The sequence below is a fragment of the Balaenoptera acutorostrata genome, chromosome 9 (genome assembly GCF_949987535.1).
Source record: "Balaenoptera acutorostrata chromosome 9, mBalAcu1.1, whole genome shotgun sequence".
NCBI classification, from domain to species: Eukaryota; Metazoa; Chordata; class Mammalia; order Artiodactyla; family Balaenopteridae; genus Balaenoptera; species Balaenoptera acutorostrata.
This window is the reverse complement of record NC_080072.1, coordinates 91008596-91018833: the sequence shown is the minus strand read 5'-3', so window position 1 is coordinate 91018833 and position 10238 is coordinate 91008596. Positions and strand designations below refer to the sequence as shown.

Sequence of the window (10238 nt, the reverse complement as noted above, 5' to 3'; positions counted from 1 at the left end):
GGGCCTTAGATTAAAATACACAAAAATACAAAACCAGAATATTTATATTATGAAAAAAAAGTTAAAATGCACAAGATACGTCATTCGCACACCGCTAGTGCAGTTGGCATCCTGGAGAAAGTGGGACCCAAGGTACAGTCATCCAAGGGAGCCAATAAATAAAATTGTATTGGCCCAGAATGGGGTGGGAGTGAGCTTAGAAGCAGCAGGTCTGCAGCTGTTCCCTCAACCCCCCTTTTGCCTAGCATCACAACCCACTGCTTCGGACAGTTCTCAGCACTCTATCCCAGGAGGGGGTTATGAGGAGACAAGATGAGGAAAACCCTGCCTTACCCCTGAGATATTTCCTCCCCCAGCAGGTAGTGGCTTGTGGGTTGGGTCCATCAATCTGGTCTCATGCTTAATCTTTTCACTCTAGCATTAGAAATATTATTCCCTATCTTTCTTTAAGAGTAAAACAACTTCCCTATCCAGGCCACTTTCAAAAGCTGGAGATTCTGGGGTTGGAGACTCAGATAAAGCATGCAGGGAGGGTTACCCCCCAAAGCCCTCAGGTGTATTTGGATAGAGTATAATTGGAGTTCCTTTGCCTCACCCCTTCCCACCAAGAGGGAAGAGGGGGTGACGCTTTGACCCCCAGCCTGAGATATATGGCAGTGCTAGCTGCCCCTCCCCACCCTGTCGTCACTTTCTCCACTCTGCCAATTGAGGCCTGATCACAGAAGGATAGCCCCCACCCACTGTGGCTCAATTCTGGGCCTCTGGGAGCATGGCAGGGCTGTGGATCTCTTCTTTCTCTTCCCGAAAGTAGGCTGGCCTTCTCTGTGAGCTGAGAGCTTGCTGGGCCTTCAATGGACACGAGGCTACGATATGCTTGATGCTCTGGCAGAAGTGGCACTTCTTGGGCTGGGTGGCTGTTTGCATTCCTTGGCATGATGGTCTAGACCTCCACAGTTGTAGCACCTGTCTCCCTTTGATCTGCGCTTCTGCATGTTCTTCCCTTTGGGCCGCCTCTCGCTCCCAATACGGAACACCCCACCAGGGCCGGTGACTCGGAGAGATTCAGGCCCTTGGCGGACTTCTTAAAGGTGAACTCCACGGCCTCACCGTCCTTCAGGCTCTGGAAGCCCTCCATGTGCAGCTTACTCTGGTGCACAAAGACATCCACCGGGGGTCGAGTGCGACCCCCGCGCGGGCGGTCATGGGCAGGAAGCTGAATCCCATGTGCAAGTTGAACCACTTACAGATGCCGGCTCCGTGCAGCAGCTGCGGCTCCACGGGCGCCCTGGCCGCATCCTCCTGCGGCTTCTCAGGCGCCTCGGCGCCGCCACCTGCAAACTGCTGGTTGGACCCAGAGCCCATGGTAGTCGGCTGAGCCCGCGGTCCCGGGCCCCTGGCCGGCCGGCTGCTGGCCCCAGAGAAGTCCGGAGACAGAAAGAGTCTTAATGAGGGGAAATAGTTGAAATTACTTGCTATAATGAGATTTTGGAATTTGTGTCTTTTGCTTTTCTACACCCCCTTTCAATGAATAGCCTTGTAAGTAAGAGTCTGGAACCTTCCTATCTGGGTTCGGATGCTGCCACTACTACTGCATAGCTATATAACCTTGCGCAAGGCGTTTATTTCTCTGTACCCCAGACTCATTATGTATAGTACTGGGTTACTAAAAATAACCTACCTCACAGGGTCCTAGTATGAATTAACTAAATAGGTATGACAGAAATAATTTAGAATGGTTCCTGGCACATAGAAAGTACTATAGAAGTGTTTGCTGTTATTATGACCCCTGTTTTTGAAAGATAGAATTTCTTGCATTGCAGAGTTTGGAATGCCAGATACTACTACAGCATCAACTTCCCTTTCAGAAGAACTGGAAACACTCCAGGACTCACTTTTAGCCAGGGTGCTCTGCACTTCCTGAGGTGATGCTGGCCACAAAAGCAATGCTCATACAAGATAATGAAGTACCACATGATTGCAAAGTCAAGAATATCTAACCCCTAAAAACACCAAAAGGAACTTGGTTTAGATTTGTCCTCTGCTTGAGAGCATAATCGGTATGAGGCAGGCAAAGATCCAATTAATGGGTGGCCCAGGCAGTGGAGAGGAGATCCTGGGGATGGGAGGATGGCCCCACAGAACACCCGGACTCAGCTATGACATTCCTGACAGCTGCACACAGGAGCTGGCTCCAGGACCTGAATCCAAGTTTACAAATTCTTTAAGTTAAAAGTGATGGAACAGAGGCAACTGAACCCATGCTACACTTTTATTCTTATAATAGCAACTTAACTCTGTAAAGTCTTTTGAAGTTTACAAATACTCTTTCCAGTATAAAATCTCAGTGATTCACCAGTGAAAGATAGAGGGCATATATCTTCTCTAAAAAATTCATAATATAAAAATAAGTATTAAGAGGATGATACAAATTTACTTATCATCCCCAAAGTCATTTCCGATCTTTCACCTCTTATCCAATGGATACAGTTTTTCTTAGAAAAAACATCCTGGGTCTAGAAGTTGAGAAACAAATTAGGAAAAGTGGAACTATTGAAAGGGTCATCTCAGCTAGGTAAGAAAAATAGTAACGGCACCATAAGCATGGCTCCAATGTTTGGATTTGACTCTACTCCCTCAGCCTGTACAGAAAGTCATGGCAGACACAGCTCCTACAATGCTATGGTTTGCTGCTTCAACCCCACCCCAAACTCTGATTGAATCCATTCCAGATCCCCCCTTGCCCAAGCTGCTCAGCACTGCCTACTGCTCAGTGAAGATACTCCCAGTTGGAAGTGGTAGTTGAGGGGCAAATAAGATAGCAAGTTCAATTCAACTCAACTTAATTGAATTAAATTCAGTTAAATGTGTATTTATTGAACTCCTTATAATACAAATTATATAAATGTGCTAATTAATATAAATGAACTCGGTTCGGGATTAGGGATACAAGAAATGAATATAAGGTACTATTTCTACCTTCAAAGAGCTCATAATATAATGGGTTAGACATATGTAAAAGTATGAAGAGCCAAACTGCAGGGTGCCTTTTAAGAGATATAAATGTAATAAAATGGGCTATGAGGGCACAGAAAAAAGTGCTTATTTCTAATGGGGAAGACAAGTACCCTGTGATATAGTATCTCATTTAATCCTGTGACCTCATTAAGGTGGAAACTATCCCCATTTGAGAGATAGAGTAACTGAGCCTGAAACAGGCTGCCCAAAGTTATGCAGGAAGTGAGTGAGTAAACTTAGACTTGAACTCAGGTCTTCTGAAGCTAAAAGCTTGTGTTCTGTTCCTCACATCTTGCTGACAGTCCTGATCGGATTGGGGATCTGTAAATTTCCATCACAGGGTCCCTGAAACCCTATACATTCTGTGGGAAGGCAATGCCTTGTCCTTACAGGGGTCTGAGCCTACCCTGATATTACTTACAGTGGGAATTACAACATTTCGGTGGACTTGTGCATCTGGATTACAATAAAGGCCATATTAGGGAGATATAAATCCATAATTGCAATACACTCAATAAGAAAGAGGCACAGAATCTCAGAAATCAGTCCAGGAATGGGTTGGCTCCCTGCTCTCATGTGATGCTTCTATATCTGCAGCCCCTGTTGCAGCCCCCAGTACTGTGGCAGGCCCATGAAGTGGTTTTCTCAGGGAGAACAAATGAGTGCTGCTGAACCGGGTGCCTGTTGCAGAACCATCATTCTATAGACTTTTTATTTGCAGCACTCACCTTAGGAAGTTAATGCTTCTAAGTGATGCCTAGGCAAACTGCCAGTTGTTTTTGCTTAACATTAATACGTGCTTCTGATTTGGTTACTATGGTTACAGACACTTGCAGTGTTGGCTTTCACTCAAATCAGAGGTCCCATCTTTTATACATCGTGAATGTTGCACTCTGACCCAGCATTCCAATCTGGTCCCATCCAAACAGGGACCCATAACTTCATGTTGTAGTCTTCAAGGGCAGGGGGTTAGGTAAGGGGGCCTTATTTTTAAAAAATGTTTTATGATATACTTTTATAATTAAGTGAAATGCTACCTTCTGAAAGGAAAACAGGATATTTTTGCCTAATAGGAGCCTGGGATCCACTTCAGGTGAGGGCCATTTACCTCAAATGGTACACATTGTACCTCCACGGGGAAAATTAGTTTTCTTTGCATTACTCCTCCAAAGGAATCAGAATTCAACAGAATTACTCTCCTTCATCACTACATAGTGGGGGATCCCCAATATCATGACTGGTTGCGACTTTGTCTATCATCACCCAAGGCAGAATCGCCACCAGCCCGTGAAATTACTTCCCACGATAGCAGGATGACCTTTATAACTGCCAGCCTTCAGAAAAGTGCCTGGGGAAGCCTTAGCCCATTCTTCCGATCAGATGCCTAGCTGCCTCTGCCTTTGATAAATTAATCATTCAGAGGGCGCCAGCTCAGATGCTGTGAGATTTAAAACAAGCATGTGCTTTCCACATCTACAGTTGCCCTTCTGCTCAAGCTACTCAGACAGGAGGTTGGAGGTTGTTGGGAAGGCTGATAATGTACTCCCCGTCCCCTTTTCAAACTGCCCTTGACATTCATTGTTTACTAATTTAATCTGCATACAAGTCTTAGGCAGGGGAGGTGAGGGATCCAATCAGAATGACTGGTCCTAGGCCCCATCGCCAACATTTTGGTCACAATAAAAAGATGCTCTTTCTCATCATACATATTATTTTGATTCATCACTGTTTGCAGTGGCTTCGTTTTGTTCTTGCTGGAAAGGATTACAGAGAATACTTTTACTCTGGGTCTTTAAAATAGGTACCCTTTATTCTGCTCCCCTAAAACCCAGGCAGCAGGCAGCTCTGGCAGTCCCCCAGAGCAAATAATGACTCGGTATTTCAATATTCATTCTGAACACTATCTATTCCCCTGGGCAGTCAGGCACATGGCCCTCTGGAAATCAAGCAGCAATAAAATCCAGTTTAAGCTGGTCCAAGTTAAGACATTTCAGAGAACGTGCGCTTGCTTTTTTCTACAAGTATAAATCTGACCACACTACTGTCTGTAGCTTCTCCTCAAGGATAGCAAGTACAGCTGCTGTAGTCAGGAAGGGATCTAACTTAAGAAAAAGGGCTCAAATTAACTATTTTCTTGCTTGATAACCAAAATGTTCCCCAGAGCCAAAGTCACAGTAAGGATACCTAATGAGGAAAGAATAGGTAACAATTCTTATTTGCCTGCAACCTGATTTCAGTTGGGGAAAGTTTAATTTAGTGCTGTGTGGGTGGGCATGTGCAAATTTGCAGAATAACTAGCATTAACTGTTTATTTACTTGTCCTTTTGGAATTTGGCTTGCAGCCTGGAAGCCAGTCACTGGCCAACACTTAGCAAAAGTGAGGAGTAAGGAAAGTTGATTTTAGACAACCCCACTGACTTGTTCTGCTCCTTCTTTCCACATCTGTGGCATCCCTTCTCCCAGATGCCTCGAGCTATTATGTTCACTCTCTCTCTCAAAATTTGCTCTGGAAAGAATCAGAATAACTCATTTGTTCTAAGTTATGAGACATCATCCCTTTGGGACAATAATGTCTTTTTTATTCAGCAGTATTAGCAAATGAGGCATTCTACATAAATAAAATTTCCAGATAAATGAAGATTATACTTCTAAGTGCCAATGAAAAATTAATTGGCTTGGATAGATACATTTTAAAATGCATTATGTGTATAACTATCTTTATATGCTAAGGGTATTAACAATAATAATTGACCAATTGTGTAGCATTTTACCTACTACAAAGTGTTTTCACTTACATTTTCCCATTGATTTTGACATTTTTTAAAGGAAGATATTAGGTTCATGTTTGTAGTATACGAATCATTGTTTCAAGTACAAGTTGCTATGCTATAATTCATACGGCAATGTAATGCAATGATATCTTTCATGAGTGTATATCATTTGCCCCTTCCCAGGGTCCCCGTGTTTTTGCAGTTCTTTCTGGGTCTTTGTGCTTGCCACCTCTGCAGAGTCAGCTCCTATATCTCATTGCTGGAGAACGAGTATCCAGCAATTTTGACCATCCATCCTGGTTTACTATTTCTCCTTCAACTAACTGCTTCTATGAATTAACTTGTTAAAATAGTGTCTTAAAGTAAGACCAAACAAAGCTATCCATTTGTTTCAGCTTGGCTTTCAGAATGACTTTATTTCCAAGATATAAAGCTTTAAAAGTCTCCTCTCTGACCACATTTTCTCAGACCATGACCCTTTTCTGGTTTTTAATACGCTTCCATACCCAGACTGGACCTTGTTGTGAGCCAAGCCCACAGTGCTTAATTAGGATCCCCCAATTGCTTCACTTCTGAGCAAGCCCAGCCATCAGGTTCCTCTGATCCTGCCCCCAGGCTGCTGAACATTCCTAGGGAAATTCAGGGGCCCATGTTGAATAGTACATTATGATTTAAAAAATTTTGTAAAAGTAATACATTATTTATAGAAATGTAGAAGATGAATTTTGAGATGGTCTCTTCTCCAGTAAAGGAAATAAATCACTAAACACCTATGTTCCTGAACACAAGCTTCGTTGGGCAGTTTGGTGTATTTCTCTTCAATCCTTTTTTTGTGTGTATATGTGCTCATGCATGTGTGTTTGTGTGCATTTAGATAATACTTTTAATTTTGCATTCTTCTTTTCCCACATATGTTTATATCATTGGCATGTTCCCTTGTCAGTGTATAGTTTTTCTACCCATCATATTTAATGATTGCATAATATTTTGTCAAGTAGTTATAAATATTTTCAATGTAAATCATGTCTCCATTATTAGATGTTTACCTTCTTTATTATGGTTTGTGACATTGTAAATAACACTGCAAAAACCTTTTTATATTTGTACATTTTCTCTAATTAGGATTATTTCCTAATTAGCTCCTCGAGTTAGAATTACTGATCAAATGGCAAGAACTTTTAAAAAACTTAAAGTCTCTAGAATCTTACATCTTTCCTTCACTTAAATTTTTATCTTTTCCTATTTAATATGCTCACTAATTGATCATTTATCTTGTGTCTACTTTGTGTCAGGGACTAGGGAGACCAAGAGGAACAAAACATGGTCCCCACCCTCAAGGGATCCTCAGTTCAAAGTTATCCCATGATTGGTGCCACAATGAAGTATTTACGTGGTGGTGACACAAGGAGAGAATGACTAACTTGAGAGAGGAGACCAGATGTTTGCCTTAAATTTTAAAGAATGAGCAGGAATTCACCAGACAAAGGCACAGACCCTGAAGAAGAACGTTGTGCTCAGAAAACTACAAGCACTTCATTTTCATTTGAACACAGTGCGGGAACCACTAAAATAAGAACACCTGATATAATGTATTGCAAGCTAGGTCTTGAGTACTTGCTAAATGTTTTGTAGACATCATCTCCATCAGTCTTCACAACAACCTGTGAGATAGGTATTATTAGCCCCATTTTACAGATGAAGATTACTTAGTCACTGAATACTGATAAGCAGCAGAAGTGTATCTGAACCCAGGTCCACCTGACTGCATAGCCAGAGGCCCTATTCGTCATGTTTTACTACCAGGTAGATTATAATTCCTGCTAAAGAGTATGGCTTTTTTTTTTTAGTGCAGCAGGACTGATTATTCCCTTTTCTGTACTCTTGTCAGACCTGTACATATTTCTATTACAGCATTCATTATACTTATTTCTAGGGTGTGTTTGCAAGTATGTCTTCTCCATCAACCTGAGATTCTCAAGGTAAAGGTTGTCTCTTATTTATATTTATCTTCTCAATGACTAACACAGGCTCTAGCAAAGTGCAGAGATGAAATCAGTGTGAATGAATGAATTATTGGATGAATTTGTAAATTTTTAAGCCAGCCTGCAACAGGCCCTTTCTGTTCTGCAATTGCCAGTCATTTACATTTTTAGGAATTATCTGTTGTTGTTAAACACAACCATTATTAAAAATTAAATTATATAAACATGTAATTAAATACATTATATTGAAAGCAAAGGTAGCACATTGTCAAAATTCATAATTTCTTAATTATTTTACTATTACCTATGCCCTTGTGTTTATTTCATTTATTGCCTCTGAATGGTGGAAATAGTCTCTAAAAGTGAGCTTCTCTTCCAACTCTGCCTTCACATTGGTATCTTACAATTGCCTGTAGTGCTGACCCTTTCTTTTCTCTTTTTTTTTTTTTTAACATCTTTGTTGGAGTATAATTGCTTTACAATTGTGTGTTAGGTTCTGCTTTCACTTTCTTCTCTTTTGAAATTCCTCCTTAGCTTTTGTGGTATTCATTGTTCTGATTTCCCTGTTTCTCTGACTATTTCTCTTTCCTTTGCTTGTTCCTCTCTATCTTCCTGTCTTTTAGAAGTTCTTTCTTTGGTCCTCTTAAATTCTCTTATTTTGTATTTCACCTACTTCCAAAGTGTCAATTTCTATCTCTGTAGAAACGACTTTCTCATTTATATCTCCAATACTAGCTTCTCTTTTTGGCTCCAAAATGCATATCTTATTTCCAAATACCTGCTGGGTATCCTGATCTAGATATTCTAGAATAATTCTTGAACCACCGTGCCCATCGCATGTCTGAGACCAGCCCCCCACACCCTTGTGGCCATTCTGACTTCCATGATCAAGTTGATGGCGACTTCTTCATTTTATTTAGTTACCTAGGCATGGATACTTAGTGTCATCTTTGTTTCCTTCCCCTCAATCCCCCTGACATTTTCCTTAAAATCTTCATCTGATAGTAGTCTTCCTTATGTTCTCTTTTCTACTGAATATGGTATAGATGAGATAGCATGACCACATTTTGCCTTGTATTGCAGTTATTTATGCACTTGTCTTATACTTCTTAGATAGCAAGTCTTTTAAAAGGCCAGAACTAATTTTTAGAGTTCTTGGTATTCCTTAGAGCATCTAGTAATATTATACATAGTAAATGCCTTATCTATATTCATTGAACTTAATTGAGTGACAGCCTGAGGAAGCTCTCTTATGATTAAATTGTATGGACTTTATGAATATATTTTGGTGTCTTAAAGGCTTCCTTTGACTAATTTCAAGTTCTTGGCTAGGGCTTGCATGATTGTGAGTGACAGATAAATAACTTCAAAATAAGAATTTGAAAGCAGTAAGCTGAATAATGGCCCCCAAAGATGTTCACATCCTAATTCTCAGAACCTATGAATATGTTATCTTACATGGCAGAAGAAACTTTACAGATGTGATGTAAATGATCTTGAAATGGGGAGATTATCCTGGATTTTCCAATTGGGGTGTGTCCCATGTAATCACAAGAGTCCTTAGAAGGGGGAAGCAGGTGGGTCAGAGTCAGAGAAGGAGATGTGATGACAGAAGCAGAAGTTGGAGTAACGTGGAGCCAGGAGCCAAGGAATGCAGGGGTCTTCTAGAATGTGCAAAACACAGGGAGACGGATTCTCCCTGAAGCCTCCAGAAGAAACGCAGCTTGGCTGACACCTTGAATTTGGGCTTTTGACCTCTAGACTGATTTTGGACTTTTGATCTCTAGAACTATAAAGTAATAAAGTTGTGTAGTCTTAAGTCTCTATGTTTATGATAACTTGTTATAGTAGCAATAGGAAATTAATACAAGGGATCTTGCTGGAATGTACATTTTAATCTGAGACAAAGCCAAGGAATCAATTCTTAATTGTGGAATTTCAAGTATATCTGTAAGCTGGTTGGAGGGGGTAGATTTTGGCCAATACATCCACAGATTATAAGACTGGTTGGCTGCATGACACGGAATTACTAGAAAGGCCTCAGGGGCAGAAAGTGTTCATGTGTACACATGATGTTCTGATTAGGAGACAGCTCATCATAACCCCAGGAGTCAAATTAGCCTTCAGAGAATGAGAAATCAGAGAGCTAGAGGCTTCCCAGAAAGTACTCTTTCTATTAGAGATGAAGACAGTAGAGTCTAAAGTGTGAAGTTAGGCCTTTGTCACAATTACCTCATGGCTGCCCTGGGACCAGAATCCAAGTTGCTTTAGTCCTAGTTCAGAGTTCTTTCCTCTCCACTTCACTTTAACCAGCTGTATATTCAAACCACTGTTGAAAAATATCACCTTTCATTCTTTAGCAAGATTTTGGCTAATGTGATCATGTATATTAGTTACCTATTGTTGTGTAACAAATTACCCCCAAACCTAGTGACTTAGAACACGTTGATTATTTCTCACAGTTTCTGTC

General features: G+C 41.0%; 1 pseudogene; it reads right to left on the bottom strand.

Moving 5' to 3' along the window:
* Window positions 1-747: 747 nt before the first annotated feature.
* Window positions 748-1362, bottom strand: LOC102997659 (protein lin-28 homolog A-like; annotated as a pseudogene).
* Window positions 1363-10238: the final 8876 nt, after the last annotated feature.